Source organism: Saccopteryx bilineata, chromosome 3 (assembly GCF_036850765.1).
Source record: "Saccopteryx bilineata isolate mSacBil1 chromosome 3, mSacBil1_pri_phased_curated, whole genome shotgun sequence".
Classification (NCBI taxonomy): domain Eukaryota; kingdom Metazoa; phylum Chordata; class Mammalia; order Chiroptera; family Emballonuridae; genus Saccopteryx; species Saccopteryx bilineata.
In genome coordinates this window covers 70,038,415-70,060,880 of record NC_089492.1, presented here as the reverse complement: position 1 = coordinate 70,060,880, position 22,466 = coordinate 70,038,415, and the positions used below count along the sequence as shown (strand labels likewise).

The window sequence follows — 22,466 nt, the reverse complement described above, 5'->3', positions numbered from 1 at the left end:
TCAATATCTATATAGCTGGTCTAGGAGATAAACAAAACTTTTGTTGATGTTGTTGCTTAATTCTGGCATCTACCCAACAACAACAGAGTGAATAAGTAAAGAGCCAGGTAATAAAAGGCAGCAGGTGTCAGCTGACATTAAGCAAGGAGAGCTGGGGACAGGGGTCCCACCTAGCTTGTCCATTCAGCAGATAGATGTCCTTGACCAAATCACCAGTCTGCCTTTGGTCCCCATTTCTTCAGCCAAGGACTGAGGAGGTCCTTGGAATCAGATCATCTGAGGAATCAGATGATCTCCTTAGCTAGAGAGCTTAGTGAATCTATGTTTATATAGTTATTTTTTTCTTTTTAAAAGCAGCCACATAGAAAGAAGTTCTATGCAGTGCCATTGCCCCTCAGAGAGTATGATTAGCAACTTTGGGTTGAAAGCCCCTTGGTGAAAATGTTACCAACGAACCTCAATCCTTGATAAATGGAGAGCGAAGATAAATTATACTTCCCCAGTAATAAAGGTTCATCGTTTGAATTTGGTATTGGCTTAAAAGAAAAGCTCTTTTAATATTTCTAGGAAAAAGTTATGCTCTTGCGTCAAGTTCAACATCTCCCACTAAATTCTCTCATCCCCCAACCAAACTCACTCTACCTCCTGCTGTCTCATTCTCTGTCAGTCTAACCATTTTGAGGGTTGCCTTGACTGATTTTTTGCATCATCCTTCCTGTAAAACCAGTTACCAGTTCTTCTCCGTCTTTGCCATGAGTCCTGCTTTACTTCCTCTGGCTCCCCGTCTGGATGCTGTCGCAGGAGGCAGAGCAGACACAACAGCAAGCAGACATTGGGTGTTGCATATATTTGATCTTCACAACTGCCCTTTGAGGCAGGCTCTGTAATTATCCCCAACTCTGGGCGCAGAGGGTGAGGCCTGGAGAAGTTAAGGGTTGTGTAGCAAGCTCCACCCAGCACACAGGAGCAAAACCCGAACTTAATCCCAGGCAATAGGCTCCAGAGCCCACCCGACTCCATTCTGCCTCTAGCATTCCTCTGAGGGGCCAGCGTAACACTCTGCTACACCAGGCTGTATTTGATGTCCTCAGTCATCAGTGTGACCTTGTGAAGTCCTCAAGCTGTAGATGAGGTCTCATAGCCAGGAAGTAGCTCTAAAACCCAGACTCTTTTCTATGCTGTAACATGGCTTTGCCTCCTCCCACCTGGGCCCCCACCTGGGCTCGGGGACAGCCTCAGCCTGCTCTCCTGGCGGCTCCACTCCACGGGACCCAGGCAGGATCACCACGTTAATTTTCCTAATCATGTCGCCTTCTGGATCAAAAGCTTCCCAACGCCTCCAGTCCACTGCACAATTGCTTTTACCTAAACAAATTCCAAGTTTGTCCCTCTGGCATTCAAGGCCAATTGGGAAGGTAAGACATGGCACTCCTCCATTAGCTGACTTCTCTTATCTTTCTGATTTCACGCCCCATGGCTCCCTCACCCTGAAGTTCTCCTCCACCAACCAGCCCAATTCTCCCTCTGCCCTTACTCACACTGGGGCCCTTTCTTTGTAAGCTCTTCCAGGTGAGGTGTTCCTCAGGTTCATTCCTTGGGGCACAGGCCTGGGTAAACCTCAAAATGTATTAAAACTGAAACAGTGTTCCAGTCTTCTGGAAATCCAGGTAATTAAAATCCTATTAAGCATTCAATATTATTAAATTAAGTTTTGTGCTAAGGTGGGTGACATTCTAATGAAACCTAGGCATAATATGAGCTTTCAGAATTTAGTTGCATTATTGATCTTGGCTTAATAGACTAGGATGAATAAAACAGGAACCATTACACAGCAATGCATCATTCCATTAGAGATGAGGATCGGATCATTCAGGAAGTTATCAGCTGCCAAGAGCAGCCATGCAAGCAACGAGCAACAAACAGCCCTTCCGGGCAGCTGGAGTTGGTTCCGTAGCTGTCAGAGCCACGTCTGACAAGAGCAGCCCATTCTGCAGATCTCTAAAAAACATGCAGTGAGTCCTAGATCAGGAATTTTTTTAAATATTTTATTTATTGATTTTTTTAGAGAGAGAGGAGTGAGAGAGAGAGAGACAGAGAGAGAGAGAGAGAAGGGGGAGGAGCAGGAAGCATCAACTCCCATATGTGCCTTGACCAGGCAAGCCCAAGGTTTCGAACCGGAGACCTCAGTGTTCCAGGTCGATGCTTTATCCCACTGCGCCACCACAGGTCAGGCCTAGATCAGGAATTTAATCCGATGTCAGGTCCCAGCTTGCTCAATGCCACAGAATTCACGTGGTTCATCTTTACTTTAGGGGACTCGGGGGGAAAATGTAAATTAATCTGAAAATACTTCACAATATTTTATGTCAAAACATAAACATTCCATGGGTTTATTATAAAGTAGGATGGAAAATTCCATAATTTTTCATAATAAAACATGAACCGCTTTCGGATGAGTTGTCGCCCTGGGCTGACTGACACAGCTGGATCCCGCGGGTGATCACCACTCTCCTCTGGCATTGGAAGCATTTCGGTGGAAAAGCTTGAGGACAGTAATGTAACATGCCAAGTGCGGGCCAAGACCCAGGGAAATTGAGTTGTCATGTGATAAAAGGCTCTCGCCAGACACGAAGAGCACGACCCACTAATAAATATTAAGACACAAGGGTTTATATTGGTCTCATGTGAGTTGTGAACAAGGAAGAACACTGCCCATTCCTTTTACTGGATGTTCCTTTTCCTGCATTAGCTTGTTTGACTGAGGCTTGGGCCTTCTAAATCAGGATTTAGTTTTCATAGTTTGGAGGATGTGTAATCTAAATCTCTTTAAAACAAATCTTATAGAAAAAGTTTAGAGCAGAATCTATTTGGGTCAGGAGAGCTCAAGATAAAAAAAATCCCAGGCCTAGAAAACAGCTATCCACGTAAGCCATTCAAAACCATTTACCATGGGATGGGCACTCAGTAGATACCAAAACTAAAGATAAAGAAGCATTCATCAAAGGGTGTCGCCATAAGAATCCACACAGGAAAACACGGCAGTTTCCTAGGTGAGTGGAGAGCAGCGAGTGGACCGCAGAAATACCAGGCAACACGTGGCAGTGTAACCTGACCAGGATGACCCTGGGTCAGTCAGCAATTCATTCAATATGCATTTGTGTGTGAGGATCTGTTCTAATGGCTCATGATACCAAATGGAGTTCCTAAATTCATGCATCTTTTAGTGGTTTTTTGTTTGTTTTGTTTTTTAAATAAAATAATTTAAGAGGAATAGAAAGTGATGAGCAAGGATTTGGTCAGGGAAGGCCCTCCAGTTAGATGACATTTGAGCAGAGACTTGAAGGGAGGAAGAGAGTCATGTTACTGTCTAGCAGGAAAGCCTCAAAAGCAAAGAGAACTTCAAGTGCAGAGGCCTTGAGGCAGGATCACGCTTGATATGCTTGGAAAACATCAAACCAAACCAGACACAAAGCAAGCCCAGAGTGGCTGGAACAGAATGAATGAAGAGTAAATTACATGGAGCCTATCAGTCATGATAAGGACTTTGACTGAAAGTGAGTTGGAAACCACTAGCGATGGTTACCTGATGTCATGCTATGCACTGAAAGGATTATCCAAGCAGTGTGGAGAGTAGATGACAGGGAAATTATTAACACAGTAAGTCTTCTGTTAGAAGGCTCCTGCAATAAAGGCGGTGACAGGTGGGTGTGGCTTGCACGGGAAGTGGAAGTAGTAAAACGTGGTTGGATTCTGGTTGTTACAAAGGTAAGGCAACAGGATTTTCTGTTATTATGGATGTGGGGTGCAAGAAAAAGAAAGGAGTTAAGGATGAATCCAAAATGTTGTTTACACATCGGAAAGAATAAAGTTGCCATTTATAAGCTTGGGGAAGAATAGGTTTGGGGGAGACAGGTCTCTCTTGAGAAGCTCACTAGAGATGCCTAGTAGCAGTCAGATATACAATTTCTGAGTTGTGAAAGGTCCTATCCAATGACAAATTTGGAAGCTTCAACATAGTGATGTTTTATTTAACACCAACAGAACTGGGTAAAATAATCTAAGAATGAACATAGATTTATTCAAAGCATCTTAATAGTCTAGGGGGGGGGGCTGAGACTTGCAGCACTTTATGTTTGCTTATTTTTATAATAGCTTTATAGAGACATTACTGAAACACAGAGGTTGAAGGGCAACAAAATGAGATGAGGCACCAAAGAGGACTGAGAAAGAGTGGCCAGTGGTTAGGAGAACAAAGAGAGTGGCGGCCTAGAGGCCAAGCAAATGCTGCTGATGGATGAAGCACCCTCTGCTCTGAGATCTGAGCTCTGGGTTCGGCAATGGAGAGGTCAAGAACAGTTCTGATCCAAACCCAAATGAAGTTCATCTGAAAGAGAATGGAGCAGAAGTAGAGACAGTGTGTATAAACCATGCCTTCAATGGTTTTTCTGTAAGAGGCCAGAGCTGGAGGGGATTTCCAGTATGCTTGTGTGCTGATGAGAATGGTCCACCTGGAGGGATGATTTCATAATGGTGGAGAGAACAAGGGTTTGGTGGGGAGTAGGGCTGGAATCTGTATCAACTTTGTGAGGTTGCTGCAACAAAGGACCTCAAACACAGTGGCTTAAACATGAGAAACATGTGGTCTCACAATTCTGGAGGCTAGACATCCAAGTCAAGGTATCAGCAGCACCACGTCCCTCTCTGCTCAACAGGGAAGGATCATTATCGCTGGCCTCTCTCCTAGCTTCTGCTAGATACATACTTAAGTTTGTGGCAACATAAGTCCAATCTTCACTACACATTCTCCATGTGTGTCTGTGTCCAAAATTTTCCTTTTTATAAGGTCACCAGTCATATTAGATTAGAATCCCATTCTTATCCTTCATGATCTCATCCTAACTAATTACATCTGCAACAAGCTGATTTCCAAAAAGAGGCACATTCTGAGTTAGGACTTCAACATATAAATTTTGAAGGGCCACGACTCAGCCCATAACAGAACCCAATGCAAAGTGGATAGGCTGTTTGTAAGGAGGTGGGGGGAGACAGGGAATGTATATGCATTTGGATGCAGTAGAGGGTCAGCTATGGTGGTGGAGCTTGTGGAAGTGCTCTTCTGGTTGTTCACTTCTTCTCAGTGAAATCAAAGGTAATGTCCACATCCTAGGTTAACTTCTACTTGCTCAACTTGACCTAAACCTGCTAAATACTAGCTAATCAAATGATGAGTTCCATTGCTTTTTAAATGTGATTCTATATACAAAGAAAAAAAAACTGATGCCATTCTGCAAAGTTCTAACTGGAATTACAATTTAATGAATTAATTAATTATGATCTACTGTGAATACAGATACAGAGAAGTTTCTAATACTACCTAGAACAGTGTATGAATGATGTGTAAACATTAGATAATGGGGAGAGATAATGAGAGCAAGAATACAGGAAGCAGAAAGAACAGATCAGAAACAGAAACCCTCCTCAAGCCAGGAGAAATAAGGTGGAATTTCCCAGGTTGTCATGGGAGAGAAAAAATATTAATGTGGATTTTAGTAACCTCAGAACAGAGACACACAATTTTATTGTCTGTGGGAAATGAGATGACTATTCATCAGTCTCAATAACTTTATGATTTAAGTGAACTGTTTTGAACTTCTTCCTGTTTAGCAATTACTGCACTTGATTCTGCAATGGAGACCCTGGCAAATGAAATACTGTTGTGTCCTCACATTCTGAACCTATAAATCTGAAGAGTCCCAGGCATCTGTGAAGACAGGTGAGGGAGGGAAAGGAGATAGATGATGTGAGCACAAACAATGCAACCAGTTTGGAAGGCTTGTTGCTGTTTCACTAAAAACATCCCGGCTTTAAATGAACGTTTCCAATGTTACACTTTTCTGAAGCTTAAATCTTCTCCAATGCATTCACATAATTGCTATTAACATTTTTGTCTGTCTTGAGTGTATAATGAGGGACACTGGGGCTCATATACTGTGTAGAATGATCTCATTCCATAAATAAAAATAAGACTTCAGAATGCTTTATTTCTACAATGAACTTCCTATTAATGTCAGTAAGAACGGTGGGAGTGAACCCAGGGTAATATGCGGCCTGCAACCACCCCAAACTCTAGACACAGGGAAATGGAAAACATCTATTACAACGCCAGCCTGTTCATCCCCTGGGGACAGGCACAGAACTATTCCTCATCGCATGTTTTGTTCAATTTTCCTCATTACTGCTTTGAAACAAATTGAGCAAAGCCTGTGCTCACAGCTTTCATCAGAAAATTCATAAACATAAGAGCTTCGATTATTAAAAAAAGCTTGGCAAAAATATTTAAACACCTTTTATTAAGTTTTTTACCCCAACGTACTTACAGATACCTACCTTGCTTTTTGATAAAAAACAATCCTCTTTTTTATTTTCTTTCATATTGTTCTCTTCCATAGTGGGCTGACTGGTAGTGTAGCCCCCATTGGTCATTTCTACATTTGCTGTGTGCCAGCAAAGGGAACGACTGAAAGACCAAAAGGAAGCCAACCACCTCCAGCCAAGGGAAAGCACAGCAGTTACCCTTGAGTTCTTTTAGGAGTCTCTTTCATTTCTCATAGCCATAATACCATTTTTTGCTCAGACACAAGAAAAAGAATTCCTTACTTTTTAACTTGCCATGACTTCATCCAATGCTTGACAATAGCCACAAATACACTTTTCTAACAATTCTTTCAGCTCTTCCATCTTCCTGTGATGCCCGTGTGCTGCCAGCTGTTTTAGAGCCATGTCCTTGTTGCTTTCAACCTACAATACCCTTCTCTGTGAGTCAGAAGTTAGGGTTTATTTCTATTCAAAACATGTATTAAATACTCAATGTGTGCCAAATTCTAGGACTACAAATTCATCACCAGTGAGTTAAGCCAATATTGTCCTTATTCATCAAAGAATTACAATATTTATCATGATGACATTGGTAAGACATCTTTTAATTTATATTGGACTTTTCTTTGATAAGCTAACCATGCTGATAAATGAAAACTATTATATTTGTAAAGTCACCTTACTGTATACCACCTCCTCAAGTGCCTACAGGTGCCAATGAGAAGTAACAAGATTCAAATCCATTATCCCCTTCCAAAACCTAAGGAGACTTTGATATGTGCCTGGTCTTGGACGAACTCTATAACTTAAAATGTTGTTAATGTGAGTGGCGTTTAGCAAGTCAAATGAAGAAACTCAGAAGCCTCAGCAGAAAAGAATAACACTTTCGAGTTCAAAGATATTTAATTCCTTAAAACAACCTTTCTAGGTAGGTACTATGGTGGCCATTTACAGAAGAAAAAGTAAGAGTATGAAAGGTTAGTTAACTTGGCCCAGATAGCCATAGATGGGCTAGAGATTTGGGTACACGATTCTGACTTTAGAGCCTATGATCTTATCATTATGATACCATGTCATGCAAGTTTTTTTTTTCCCTCATTCTTCTGTAGAGATGGGCAATCCAGAGGCTGAGCGAGAATGTTCCAGAACAACCATGGAATGTCCCAACCTGACTAAACTACCAATTAATACATTTTTTCCCTTCCATATTTTTACTGTGATAAAATATACCTAACATACAATTTACCAGTTTAATTATTTTTAGGTGTACAGTTCAGTAACATTAAGTACTTTCACACTGTTGTGAAACCACCACTACCATCCATCTCCAGAATTTTCTCAACACCCCAAATTGAAACTCCACAACTATTAAACACTAACTCCTCATTTTCCCCTTCCCAAGGTCCTGGAACTACTATTCTACTTCTTGTCTCTATTAATATGACTATTCTATGTACCTCTTACAAGTGGAGTCATACACTAATTGTCCTTTTGTATTGGGATTATTTCACTTTGCATGTTTTCTAGGTTCATTTCTGTTGTAGCATGTGTCAGAATTTCATGATTTTTTAAAGAGCTGAATAATATGCTATTATATGTTTCTTTCATACTTGGTTTATCCATTCATTTGTTGATGGACATTTGGGTTGTTTCCATGAGAAGGCTGTGAATAACACTATTATGAATAATGTTGCTATGAACACTGGTGTACAAACATCTGTTTGAGTCCCTGCTTTCAATTCTTTTGGGTGTATACTCAGAGGTGAAGTTGTTGGATCATATTGTAGTTCAATGTTTAACTTTTGGAGGAAATGCCACTGTGGCTATACCAACAGTGTACATGTGTATATATCCCACCAACAGTGCACATGTGTATATATCCTTGCCAACACTTGTTATTTTGGGGGGGTGGTTGATGATGTTACTAACAAAATTTTAAATTGCTATGTATCAATCACAATTTTTATGGTAAGAGTTATAAGAATATAAAGAATTTTAAAGGTCGTGAGATTCACATTGTCACCAGGAGCCAGGAGAGTTGTACATGATATTGAGATTCACACTCTAAAAATACCAGTTCGTTGGAGTCAGAAAACATTTCAATAAACATAAGACTTTAGAGACCTTGGAAACAGTTATAAATAAATAAAAAAGCAGATCTTTCATGAGAAATAGTATCAGTGAATAGCAAAAGGAGTAATTATGGCAAAAAAAATACAACTATCTTACAATTGATCACAATTGCCAAAAGCCTTATGGTGTGCCTAGAATTGTCTCTCAAAAAGCAATATGCCATTGTCAAATTTTGTTAAACCATCCATAATTCAGGATGTGTTGGCATGTTGATAATTGCTAATATGAAGAAATAGCCTATGTAAATTTCCTGCAATTGCAGTGAAAATATCTATGCTAATGAGTTTGAGGGAAATGAATTAGTTGAGTATTGCCTTTTTTATGGCTCTAAATAGAGATTTCGTTATTTTTCTAATTTGTTTAACTCAATTAAAATAATAACATTGTATAAAATAAACTTTCCAGAACATCTTTGATTATTCAATGACTATTAGATTCAGCTGTCCTCAGATTTTTAAGCAAACAGAAAACTACTACACTTGAAGTATCTGTCACTCACTTCCTTGCTAGGGAATGTAAGAATCTGAGAACTGTCCTCACTCTTACTGTATCAGTTACCTATAGTCAGTCACAAAAATGCTGTATAACAAATAACCATGGAACCTCAGCATAATGGAACAACCATTTATTTAGCCCATGAGTCTGTAGGGACTGATCTGGCAGGGGTTTAGCTGATGTGAGCTGGGCTATTTCACTTGTCTATGGGTTACCTCACTGTGGGCTGACTCAGGACAACCATACTCAAACAATATGGGGCACCCAGCCCTGTCTTACCCACCAGTAAGCTTATTCTTCTATCACTGATGAAGTAGAAGAGAAAACAAAAACAGGCCAGTGTATTTTCAAGCTTTTGCCTAAGACACAACTGCTAACATGATACTGGCCAAGGCAAGTCCAAGTCTGCATGGTGAAATTCAGTATCAGCAGTGAATGTACTCTACCTTTGGAAGGGAAGAACTATGGGTTATGTTGACAAAGAAACCATATACAGACAGGGATGAAGGATAAAGCCATTAAGCTAACAGTCCACCACATTCACCTTCATATTCTTAGGCTGATGGAGTTTTTCTTATTCCAGTTTCTAGAGCAGGACTCTTTCTCTCTTTAGCCCAATCATAAGTCCCATGGCAATTACCTTGCTAATCTGTAAATACTCCAGGGCAGTAAGAATCTAGAATGCAGAGTAGCTGCTCAATAAATGCTGGATGAATGAGTTAACGAAAGAATAAAAAGTTCTGCAGACTGTCGTGCTCAACGTGGTCATGACTTATAGCAGTATTAATTAATGTAAGAAGAATGTATTTGTGATTTTCTACATCAATAAATATTTTTCCAAATTGAAGTGACTGCCTCCAATTTAGCCAATAAATATGAAATGTGCATCTCTTTGGTGCAAAACACTATGGAGAGAACTTAGGAATATGTTATCACTCTGGAGAAAACTCAAAGGGCGAGATGATAAATCACTCTGCATCCTTGTTTAGAACTCTGTAGGATGCATAAAACAGCTTTCAGATAAGAATGATCCGTGCATGATTTCATTCAGCTCTGAAATGCCACCATTTTATTTTAGGTACAAAATAAAAGAAGGCAGAATATCAGTAGTATAGAAGAGGAACCCAGAATAACAGATGAATTTAAAGGGGAAAAATCATATTCATTTGTGGTTGGAGAATAAGTCTTCATGAGAGAGGTAACATTTAAGGACTTGCAGGACTTCAAAAACCAACAAGACCAGTGTAGGTACAGAGGAAGTGAGCCTGGGCATAGTCAGGGCCAGGGAGTGATCTAATCTTGCTGGAACGAAGGATAAATGTGAACAATTGGTAGGAGATAAACCTGGAACGTCAGGCTGGGTCTATATTGTTTATGGCCTTGAATAGCAAGCTGAAGGATTTGTAGCTATTTCTGCAGACATGCCTGCCTTAGGAAGGTTAATCTGATAGTGCTGTGCAGAACTGTCTTGTGTAGGGAAAGGAGGTGGGCAGGAGGGGCCATAGGTTATTGAAATTATCTCAGTGAGAGATAATGAGGATTTAACTGAAGGGGATGGCAATGAGCATGCAGGGGCTCTGAGGTACAGAGGGCTGTGGGAAAGAGGACTAGCCCAGCATCTTACCTAAACCTTTTATTCCAGAGGGAGCCACTCAAATGCCAAGTTTATATATTCTACAGTAAATGGCAGCTCTCAAAATTTCCCCCACATGTTCTATTAGAATGAATTTATTCCAAATCCAAGTTCTACCAAAGATGGAGTCATTGTCATAGTAATTAGCTTTGAAGGTGTCACTAGAGTAATAAATAAGAAGCTCAAACAGATTTATCACTAAAAGCAGTGACCGCCCATTAGAAGCACTTCACTGGCCTTTCACTTTTCAACAGGCTGAACTGTCCACCTGGCTGGCTGAGCAAAACCATATCTCTTGATAATTAATGACATCAACACAAGGAAGATAGAATCCAGGCTTTCAGAACTGTAAGCAATTTAGAGATGGTCTTGTCCAATCCCCTTATCTCAAGAATGAGGAAACCGAAGCTTAGTCAGCAATAGTAAAATAATCCAATGAATCAGTGGTGGGATTGAGACCAGAGTCTAGTTCTCAACATTCATCCGGGGCTCTTTGTTTGATACTAATTAGCATACAGACACACTCATGGCTGTTCATATGTTTAAGTCAAAATTCTCTAACATGGGACATTCAATTAGCCAATAAAATATTTGAGGACGGCAATAGCAGGCAGTACAGTAAGGCTGGAATGGAGAAGACCTGGGTGATCAAAAGAGGAGGCTATACATACTGGCTGGTTCTTGAATGACAGGCCAAGGGATTTGTAAATCCTTGAAATAAATAATGTAAAATCATGGAGTCATGGCATGTTTTTATAACTTTGCTTTATTTAGAAGTACTATATTATCTTAAATTCCTGTACAAAATCTGAATGAAATACATGTCATATGAGTTCATTACTATGAAAGAACAAATTTTCAGAAAATTGTCATAGGCAATTAGATTTTTTTCTCCAAAACTTCAAAACTGAGAGAAGTTTCTGTTTATAACAGTGACATTTCCAAAATTATACACATCACCATGAACCATACTTTTTTGAATGAATTTATCTCTTTCCTTTCTGTGTGAGGTTTCTTTGAACTGAAAGGTAACTTTTTACTCAGTTATTTCTACAACTGTTATTAGTTAAATATTTTAGTTATATTAAAAATGAAATATCATATATACTTTAAAGTCTTACTGAGCTATGATACATTAGTTCTACCAAGCTCTCTGAATAGCACTGATTCAGTGACAATGTACCATAAATGCCCTGCACATGCAATTCACAAAGCAAGTGGAGACATGATCAAATGGCGGAGTGGAGATGGAGCAGTGTGGGGATTCGGGTAAGAAGTTCTGAAGAACACACGCCTTAAGGGCCTATTCTCTCCCTTCTGCTCTGAATGGGCAGCTTCACAAAGACCCACCGAGAGGGCAGGTAAAAAAGTGGAACTTGCCTGGCCATCCAGGACAGTTTAATCAACCTAAAAGGTTACATTACAGGCTTGGCCACCAGAATATCCTTCCAATCTGGCTGGTAGATTAGAATGATTTATAAAACAGGCATTATGGACTGACCAGGCGGTGGTGCTGTGGATGGAGCATCAGACTGGGATACAGGTTCGAAATCCTAAGCACAGGCTCATCTGGCTTGAGCCCACGGTCACTAGCTTGAGCAAGGGGTCACTTGCTCTGCTGTAGCCCCCTGGTCAAGGAACATACGAGAAAGCAATCAGTGAACAACTAAGGAGCTGCACAAAGAATTGATGCTTCTCATCTCTTTCCCTTCCTGCCTTTCTGTCCCTATCTGTCCCTCTCTCTGTTTCTCTTTGTCACTAAAAACAAAAAACAAACAAAAAAAACCCCCAAAATGATAAACAGGCATTACAATTACAAATAAAAACCAAAGAGAGAAGTAGACACATCAAACTAACAGCTTACACCATTCAAAAAATGTCTCGAGTAACAGCCACATCTCAGACAACGTGCTTAGTCGGAATAAGACAAACACGGTTTCTGTCTGTGTGGATCCTCAAATCTCATTGAGGAAACAGACAAGCCAGTACAAAAGCACAGAGAAATGTAATCATTCTTTGAGATAAGTATTACAAAGGATTTGATGAGGGTCTGTGAGGGAAAGGAAAGGCCAAACATTCAGGTTTAGGTAGGTTAAGTTTGAACTGCTGTCAGACACCTAAATTGAGAGGCTCAGAGATGTAAATTTGAGAAGTGAATGCAAATGGATGGATGGACAAAACTGAAGGCTACAGTCATGGATACGATCAGTTAGAGAGAGTATATGCAGATAAAAGAGACGGCTCAGAACAAATTCCTGAGGACCAAAATTCAGAGGTCAGGAAGAGGATAATATGGCAGTTTATTATATATCTGGCTTAAGTACCACATGCTTTTCATGAGCTAAGTAGCTAATCCTCACAAGGACTCGAGGTGGTAATTATTATTCTTCCCACTTTCTAGAGGAGCAGACTGAGACACAGAGAATTCAGATAACTTGCCTTAATAACTATCTCAGTTTCTGTCTCTCTCTCTCAGTCTCTCTCTCTCTCTCTCTCTACACACACACACACACACACACACACACACACACACACACCAGAATCTGAACATCTGGCTCTAAAACCCACGTTCTTTTTTATTCTACTTCAATCTTATAAATAGAAGGGAAAACAAAATACAAAAAAAAATTTCTAGTAGTCATAATTTCCCGAATTAGGAAGAACACACACACCCAGACACACACAAAAGTTATCACTGAAGTAAAAAGTCTTTCCACTTCTTATTTGAAAGTCATAGAACATAAAATTGTCCATATTTCAGACCCTTAACTGAATAAACACACGGCATCTCAAAGTATTGCTCTCTACCCTTTCATTCAGAAAGCAATCTGAGCTCTTGGTTTTCTCATCTATAAAGTTAAGACAGTCAAGCATGGAGGTTACACTTGAAAATGTACTCTAACGTGCTTTGCAAAGTTTAATAGATGCTGGTCATTACTATTCTCTTAAAGCCTTCAGAGAATAGGCAAAATCACGTCTCCTCTTAGGTAGATGATATAGGGAATAAAAAGAGAGGGTCTTCTTTTTAAAGCAGTATAAAAAAGGGATCCAAAATGTAATTTTCTAGTGGAGGGGAATGGTATCAAGTATGTGCTCCTGGAGGGAAAGTGAGGTTTCCCAGAAGCACTTGCATAAATAACCTTTTTTTGTACTAAATGTATTATTATTAATTTTTTGCTTGTAAAAAATAAAAGTTCTGAAAATATTGATTAAATCCATTTAGTCTAATGTGTCATTTAAGGCCACTGTTTCCTTGTTGATTTTCTTCCTGGAAAATCTATCCACTGATGTTAACAAGCTGTTAAAATACCCTACAATGAGTGCATTACTGTCAATCTCTCCTTTTATGTCCATCGGTATTTGCTTTATATGTATATATTTAGGTGCTCTTATGTTGGGTGCCTAACTATATATTTACAAGAGCTAAATCCTTTTGTTGGGTTGATCCCTTTATTACTATTTAGTGTCCTTCTTTGTCTCTTATTATAGCCTTTGTTTTAAAATTTATTTTGTCTGATGTAAATATTGCTGCCCCAGCTTCTTTTTCATTTCCGATCGATTGAAATATCCTTTTCCCATCCCTTTACTTTCAGTCTGTGTGTGTCTTTCATTCTGAGGTTGGTCTCTTGTAGACAGCATATATATAGGTCCTATTTTATTATCCATTTACCTTACCCTATGTCCTTTGAAAATTGATTGATTGATTTTAGAGAGAGAGGAAGGGAAAAGACAGATAGCCAGAAACACTGATCTGTTTCTGTATGTGCCTTGACTTGGGATCAAGCTGGCACTCTTTACATATGAGAATGATGCTCTTACCTTATCTGAGCTATTTGGTCAAGGTGACCCTATGTCTTTTGACTGAAGCATTTAATTCATTTACATTTAAAGTGATTAATAGGTATGTATTTATTGCCATTTTATTATTGCATTATAATTGTGTTCCTCTTTTCTTCTTCTTCTTAAAGAAGTCCTTTTATATTCTGTAGTGGTTATAGAATAGCTCAAATGGAAACTTGACAGGATTATCATTCTTAAAAGAATGTTTTATGGATCTACATTATGTAAATGTAAATCTGATTAATAAGTGGTTGATAACTTATTTGATTTTTAGTCTAAGTGTAATTATTTTCATAATCATCCAACAGGTCTCTCCTATTGACACACGATATTTTTGTTTTTCTTCTAAAGTAATTTTGAATTTTCTCTCATTTTCATTGCTGTAGTTAAGTGATTATAAAATTGCTCAACAAAAGTTAGAATTCTTAGGAGAGTTTTACAATTGTAATTTAAAAGTGAATTTCATGAGAAAATATTTCCTTTCCTTCTTCTCTTAATTTAGGAAGAAAATTTCCCATTATTGTTGCTTAAGAAGTCCTCCATAACATGAAAGGCAGTAAGAGCTGTACATGAATTGGAATTGGAGACATTTGAAATGCAATGTCTATTTCTATGTAAGTGGTTCTGAATTCACTCAATATATTTAATTAAATACATTTTAGTTTAAAAAATCTAGTACATCTTAAAAAAATTTTTTTTTAATTGAGAGGTGAGAAGGCAGAGAGACAGAGTCCTGCCTGCACCTTGACCAGGATCCACCGGCAAGCCCCTCACTAGGCAATGCTCTCCCTGTCTGGGGCCTCTGCTTCATTGCTCAGCAACTGAGCTATTTTTTTTTTCAGCAACTGAGCTATTTTATTTTAGCACCTGAGGTGAGGCCATGGAGCTATCCTCAGTGCCCAGGCCCAACTTTCTTGAACCATTTGAGCCATGTCCGCAGGAGGGGAAGAGGAGAGAGAGAGAGAGAGAGAGAGAGAGAGAGAGAGAGAAGGAAGAGGGGGTGGGGCAGAAAAGCAGATGGTCCCTTCTCCTGTGTGCCCTGACCAGAAACTGAGTACAGCACATCCACATGCAGGGCTGATGCTCTACCACTGAGCCAACCAGCCAGGGCCCATCTTTAAAATTTTTATCTTTATTGATTTCCTTTCTAGGAATTTGCTTTTGACTCTTCCTTATAATTTCCCTCTATAAACTCTCAAAGTAACTTGTACTTCTTTAATTGTACACTATTCTGAAAAATCCTTGTCTAATTGACTACTTTTCCTATAGATTGTAGTGTGTGTGTGTGTGTGTGTGTGTGTGTGTGTGTAAGGAATATGCTTCAATCTATGTATTTTGTACTGGATGGTCAATACATATTTATTAAACTGAATTAAAATTATTTTAGTTAAGTGAATTTAAAAACATACGGAGTGGTTTTCAATCATAACAAAATAGAGCCTGTGGCCAGTGACCAGTCAGAGCCTGGGGTTTCTGTCCCACGCTGTCACAGGCAACACAACCTCTCTCTTGGACATCCTCAGAATGAGAGAGCTAGCTGCTGGTCCTAAGTAGGACTTGGTAAGAAAGTACGGAGGTAATCCAGGAAATCTATGATTTGTATTGAATAATCATTTCCAGAGTACATGCTCCTACTTCATGGGGGAAAGGAGTTACTCACAAATGCAAAGGACAATTTGCTTTTATTCCTTAATATGAAAGTTCCTGTAATATCATGTAAATAATTTAAGCCACAATACTTAGAAAAAAGCCCAAATTGTGAAAGTCTAAGGTTCTCATTGTAATAGTAACCTAACTATATTGCACATTTTTTGAATACCATAAAACCGCCCTGGAAAATTTATCGAGATATTGAGAGACGATAGCTGTGTGCAATTTGGGCGAGTTAACATTTCAGTGAAAGCCTCATTTTTGCATTTCCTGGCTTTTATGTGCCATTCTTATTATGGATGACTTGAATTGACAGTCAGTTCAGCATGGCATAAGCCACAGAGTAAGCATGGTTTTTGCCTTAAGGCTTATTGAATGAATTAGACAGGCAATATATTTCATATTAAAACTTTCAACTCTGGAGATAGTTAACTCTCAGAGGTGCAAGCTGCTTTGCCTGTAAGACATTTGTTCTTTTCTTTCTTCATCTTCTTTAACCTTTTGCCTCCATTTGTGCACGTCTTCACATAGAGAGGGTCACTGAAACAATGAATGGCGATGTTAATTTTCCTAAACAATAGTTGGTCTGGTGTTCCACGGTTGCAAAAATAAAGGTGCAGGGGTGAAGAAGTGGTGAAAAGACCATGACTATGAGAATTAAATCAGAATGAATTTGCCTCTTGCGTTGGCACATGCTGTTGCTCCTGCCCATAGCACCCCTTCCTCCCTGATCTCCAGCTCAGAGTCTCTGCCACTGACAAGCCTTCCTTTGTCTCCCATGGACCATACCTATTATAATTGTTTGTCTCCTACCTGACACACCAACTCCCTGTGGGCAGGTAGTATGCCTTATTCTGCTGGGTAGCCTTACCATCTGGCACTGAAGGCTCAGCAACCATGGGTAGTGAATGAATGAATAAAAATCAAGAAAGGACCAAGTTTGAGGTTGACACAGCCATCTTATCAATGTCAACCCTAAGACTAAATTAAATTTCTGTCTAGAAATAACCCTTTGCAATATAAATATAGGGAATGACATATGTGATATGTCTAGTGACATATCACACCCTTCCATTTAAAGTCTTAGGAGTACTTTCTGACCCTTTACAGAATCTTACAAAAAGCTAACTAACAAGCATGGTCAAATTATGTTTCTTGTTTACTTTTCCTTTATGGGCAAACTATTATTGGTTTATAGGTCTTCCACTTATCTTAGAAATGAGTAATTTCCCAGGACATAGTGATGTCTCTTCTTCACTCACTAATCCTGCCAGTTCCTGAAGCTTTTCAAATTTGATACCCAAGATATTACTTGAGGCCCTGGTTGGTTAGTTCAGTGGTAGAGCATAGGCCTGGCATGTGGATGTCCCCGGGTCAATATCTGGCCAGGCTACACAGGAGAAACAACCTTCTGCTTCTCTATCTCTCCCTCTTCTGTCTCTCTCTCTTTCCTTCCTATAGCCATGGCTTGATTGGCTTGAGTGAGTTGGCCTCAGGCACTGAGAATGGCTCCATGGCCTCCACCTCAGGTGCTAAAAAATGGCTCTGGTAGCAATGGAGCAATGGCCCCAGATGGGCAGAGAATTGCCCCCTAGTGGGCTTGCTGGGTGGATCCCAGTCAGAGTGCATGTGAGACTCTGTCTTTCTGCCTCCTTGCCTCTCACTAAAATAAAAAATAAAAAATTTTTAAAAAGAAATTACTGAATGATAGTTTGTTATCCATTTCATTTGTGCTTCTTCCTCTGAAACTCCTATTATGTAGACACTGAATTCTCACTTTCTCCTCTGTATCGTCCATCTTTTCTCTCATAGTTTTCCCTGCTAATCTCACTGTTACATGTTCTAGAAGAATTATTCGTGTTAATATCCCAATTCATCAATTTAAAAAAAATATCCATCCTAATGTTTAGTGTCCTTTTATTTAATATTTTGGAACCTGATAAGAAACAGTTAATGATACAAAGATTACTAACAAACCCACACACCTATTATCTTATCGTCTGGATGACCATTTGAGATTTCAAGAAAATATTTTAAGTCAACTTAGGCCCTTAAACAATATTTCTTTTTATTTTGTATTGGGTATTAGAATACAATTTCATTTTACTAAGTACTGATTACTTGCCTCAATTTGTATCTTACACTCTTCTAGATGCTATAGGGGATACAAAAATATATAGCATTGTTTATGCTCTGAGGTACATGATCATCTTTAATCTTTCAATTTTACAATACATTGTAAGATAATACCTATGATTTGGGAAACCTGAGATACATCTCATGATGATATACATGTCCACAGAGACAGTGGGAAATACAAGGTGGCCCCAGTGGAATATCGGGATTTACTGTCTTTGGAAGATGACATCGGCTGTGGCATAGAAGCAAAGTGAAGACATCTGAACCTAAAGTCAGAGCCCAGCTGTCCTGGCTTTGCCTCTTACTGGCTAGGTGGCCTCATTTTATCTGCCTATGAACTAGAGAGCACAATACTGACCTAATAGAGTAATTACGAATATTGCACAAAATGACACACTCTTCAAAGCAATTTGTGATCTAAGAAGTGCATTCTGTAATCTTATCTTAATAGAATTTTCTCTTTCTCCTTTAAACATCCAAATTAGCGCATGTAAATTATTCTAAGTTAGAAACAGAGAAAAAAGAACCCAGATATTGTCTTCTTCAAAATGTCATTCCTAAGACCAAATTAAATTTCTGTCTAGAAATAACCCTTTGCAATATAAATACTAGATATATACTATTAGCCAGGCCTATGCCACACACAAGTAGCTTTCTCTAAAGGGCTAGACAGTAGTAATTTTAGGCTTTATGGGCCACATAGTCTCTGCTGTGACCCCTCAATTCTGCTATCATAGCACAAAAGCAGCTGCTGACCATATGTAAATGTATGGGCTTGGCTGTGCTTCAATAAAACTTTACAAGAACAGGTAGTGGCCCTGATTTGGCTAGTGGGACATGGTTTACTAGCATCTGTGCTAGGTGACACTGAGATGAAAAAGACAAAGCCCCTGACCTAATGGAGGTACATTCTAGTAGGGACAATAATCAATAAACAAACAAACAAACAAAAAACAATATACAATAAAATGGCAGATACTATTAAAGTTCCATAAAGACAAGGAAAAGCAGAGTAAAAGACTCGAAAATAACAAGGAGAAGCTATTTGAGACAGGCGGTCAGAGAAGGCATTGATGAAGAGCTATTACTTGAGAAGCACCTGGGATAGAAGGAAGGAGAAATGCCTTGTCTGCCAGGTGAAAAAGAGTCAAGGAAAAATTTGCAGATGCAAAAGCTGTCCTAGATCACAGCGGTTTAAATGATGGCTCTCTAAATGATACGACCACCATGAGCTTGAGAATATGACCTTAGAATGGCTGATAAGCTTTAAGTTAAAGATCTTGAGATGAGGTTATCCCAAGTTAGAATGAGCCCTCAATATAATAACCAGTCCTGATAAGAGAAGAAAAGGGGAAACAGACACAGAGAGAAGCAGGGACGAAGACCCTGTGAAGACAGAGACAGAGAGGAGTCACAGAGCTATAAGCCCAGGGATACCACAGGCTGCCAACATTCCCCAGAAGATCCAAGGAATGCCAGAGACAGAGTCACCCTCCTTGCCTCCAGAAGGGACCAACTCCTCCAACATCTTGATTTTGTATTTCTTGTCCCCACCACTGTGAGAAAATCCATTTGTTATTTTAAGTCACCCGGTTGGTGGTAATTTGTTAATGCAGCCTGAGGAGATTAATGCAGATGGAAACAGGCTTGATCTGTTCCAGGAACAGCAAACCCAGTGTGGCTAGCGCCAAGTGGGCAGAGCCAAAGAGGTAATCAGGGCAGATATTCATATGTTTAATGGCTGATCTGACAAGGGCACCCATCAATCAGAGCAGATGCCTGCCACTAAGCCCTGCTGTGCAGACGGGTAATCTTCAAGCTGAGAGGTCACAGGAAGACTGAAGAGATGGGCAGGGGTCTGAGCTAAGTGGGGTTTGTAGGCCATTAAGAGGAGTTTGGATTTTATTTTGAGGGTAATTGGATACTTCTGGGGGGTTCCAAGCAGGGGAGAGATATGATTTGTTGTCTGATTTTTAAAAGATCAGTCTAGATACTCTGGGGGAAAAGGACAGACTATATAGCAGGGGGGCAGGAGAGGAAGCAGGATTGTTGGTGAGCTCTTGCAGCTGATGGCTGTCTGACTCGGGACTGCTATACAGGATTCTGCAGGCTTTGCACGGCACAATCCCAGAGGTGCCACCACTTCACAGTGTAAACACTGTATATGTGTCACATGACTTACATATGTGTCACAACAGCTATTCAGCAGAGAGGCAGTAATGTGTCTTCTTTGGGGAAAAAAACGGTATAGAACAGCAATATTCCAACAGATGGTTGTGTCTTGAGAAAGTAATGCCTTTTCCAAATTTGCATGAGGGCGGTGCGCGGGCTTGATGCCTGGGCCCGGAGCTAGTAGTGAGAGGTATTAAAAAGCGGTCAAATTTAAGGTTGATTATGAAGGCAGAATTGATGGTTTTGTTCTGTAGGGAGTAAGACAGACAGAAGGGTCAAGGACAACACATTCCTTTCTTTTTATTTGAGCCACTGGGTGGTATAATTTACTCAGATGGGACAAAAAGAGTGTGATAATACTCATCTAGTGAATTTATGTAGAGTGGAGAATAGATTAAAGGGTTCCTTCTTTCTATTACTTTTGAGATGCCTTTTAAATAGCCAAGAGACCAAGTAGACAGTTGTGTGACCTAAATTAAAAATTCATTTCTGATAAGCTCTTCCCCAGCATTCGTTATATCTTGAAATAATTTAATAAACTGATGTCACCTTGCCTCCTAATAGCGTAAGGTTGATTGGACGGACTGAATGCAGACCTAATGCCCAAAGACAAAGAGATAAGCATATTTCAAACAGTGCTTGGATTTGACTATGATTATCTAGTAAAATTTATAGAGGATGAACCACATCTGGGCCTCCAGCCAAGTCACTGCTGAGCCTTTTATCACGGTCTGTGTGGCTCAGCACCGCCTCCATTGACTTTGGGGGGGCAGGGAGTCTCTGCGGATGAAAATGTGAAGTAATCTTTAACAGTAGGAGCTTAATGAGTTGTTTTGGTGTTGGATGGATGATAAGTACTTCAAATCCATAATTCCACTTCACCTTGCCTTTGCCATCCAACACAATGTTAATTGAAATGCAACTTTTGAAAGAATTTCCAAGAGAAAATGGTTTATTACTCCTCTGCCCAAGTAGTCTCCCTTGGTCCTTACTGAAAAATTGTTTACTTATGGAAATAATGAGTTTAATCAACCATAGGTCAATCTGGATGTTAATAAGAGAAACTTTTTAATATACTTATTTTTATAAGCCTTCTAGAAAATGAAAGATGACACAATTAGGTCATATGACTAAAATCTAACTATGTTTACATTAAAAGAAAAGTATTATGCTTTTTTCCCCCCTTTTTCTCATTCCTTATACTCTCTTCATTGAAGTTTTCTCAGTGAATGCTGCAGAACACCAGAATGGTGTTTCTCTAGCTCTTCCCACGGCCTCTTGACACAGTAATTCTAGGGTTGGGAAAATGAATGTCAGTTTTGACACCCAATCCTATCTTGTAATTCTCAAATGTATCAGTCTTCTAAATAGGTCTTGGCTGCTATGTAGTAAATACACAAGTGTCTCTAGGGAAATTCAGTGTCATTTTTTATTGGGGGTGGGTTATTTCTACATCTGTATATTTATTTCTGTGTCTTCCTCAGTGGTTAGAGACATTGACAGATAAATTCTTCAGAAAGCGTGATAAATGCTGACTTTCCCTTTAAAATCAGCAACAATGACAAAAAATCCTATAAATCCCAAAACTGTTCTTTTTCAAACAGACTGATATATACTAACTCATCAGTAGTGAAGAAATTAGTGACAGGTTCTTAAGATATGAGACACCCAGGTGGCATTAGAGGGACCTGGCGGTTGGCGATTGCTGGCTCTGACCAAGGTCGCTGCCAACATGATGTTGAGAGAGTTACTTAACCTCTCTGAACCTTAGGGTCCTCATCAGTACAATGGGTATGGCTGTAAAGATGGAATGTGAATAGGTACTGAGAGTGCCTAACTCAAAGCCAAAGCTCTTCCTATGTCGTATCTGTCTGTTGTTGTCATAAGAGCAAGCAGGCAGTAGCAGAGCTCTTAGGGAAAAGCGGCCACTAAGTGGGACTGGGGACAATGCTGAGGCATTCAGCAGACTGAAATCCCAGGTTTGGATGGTAGAAAAGTATCTCTGTTACCTAAGACACCTGGAATTGTT

General features: G+C 39.5%; 1 protein-coding gene across 4 annotated transcripts in view; it reads right to left on the bottom strand.

The window, feature by feature from the left end:
• KCNB2 (potassium voltage-gated channel subfamily B member 2) overlaps nt 1-22,466 on the bottom strand; it is a 371,387-nt gene that overhangs the window by 234,672 nt on the left and 114,249 nt on the right. The gene's annotated exons all lie outside the window — the stretch shown is intronic.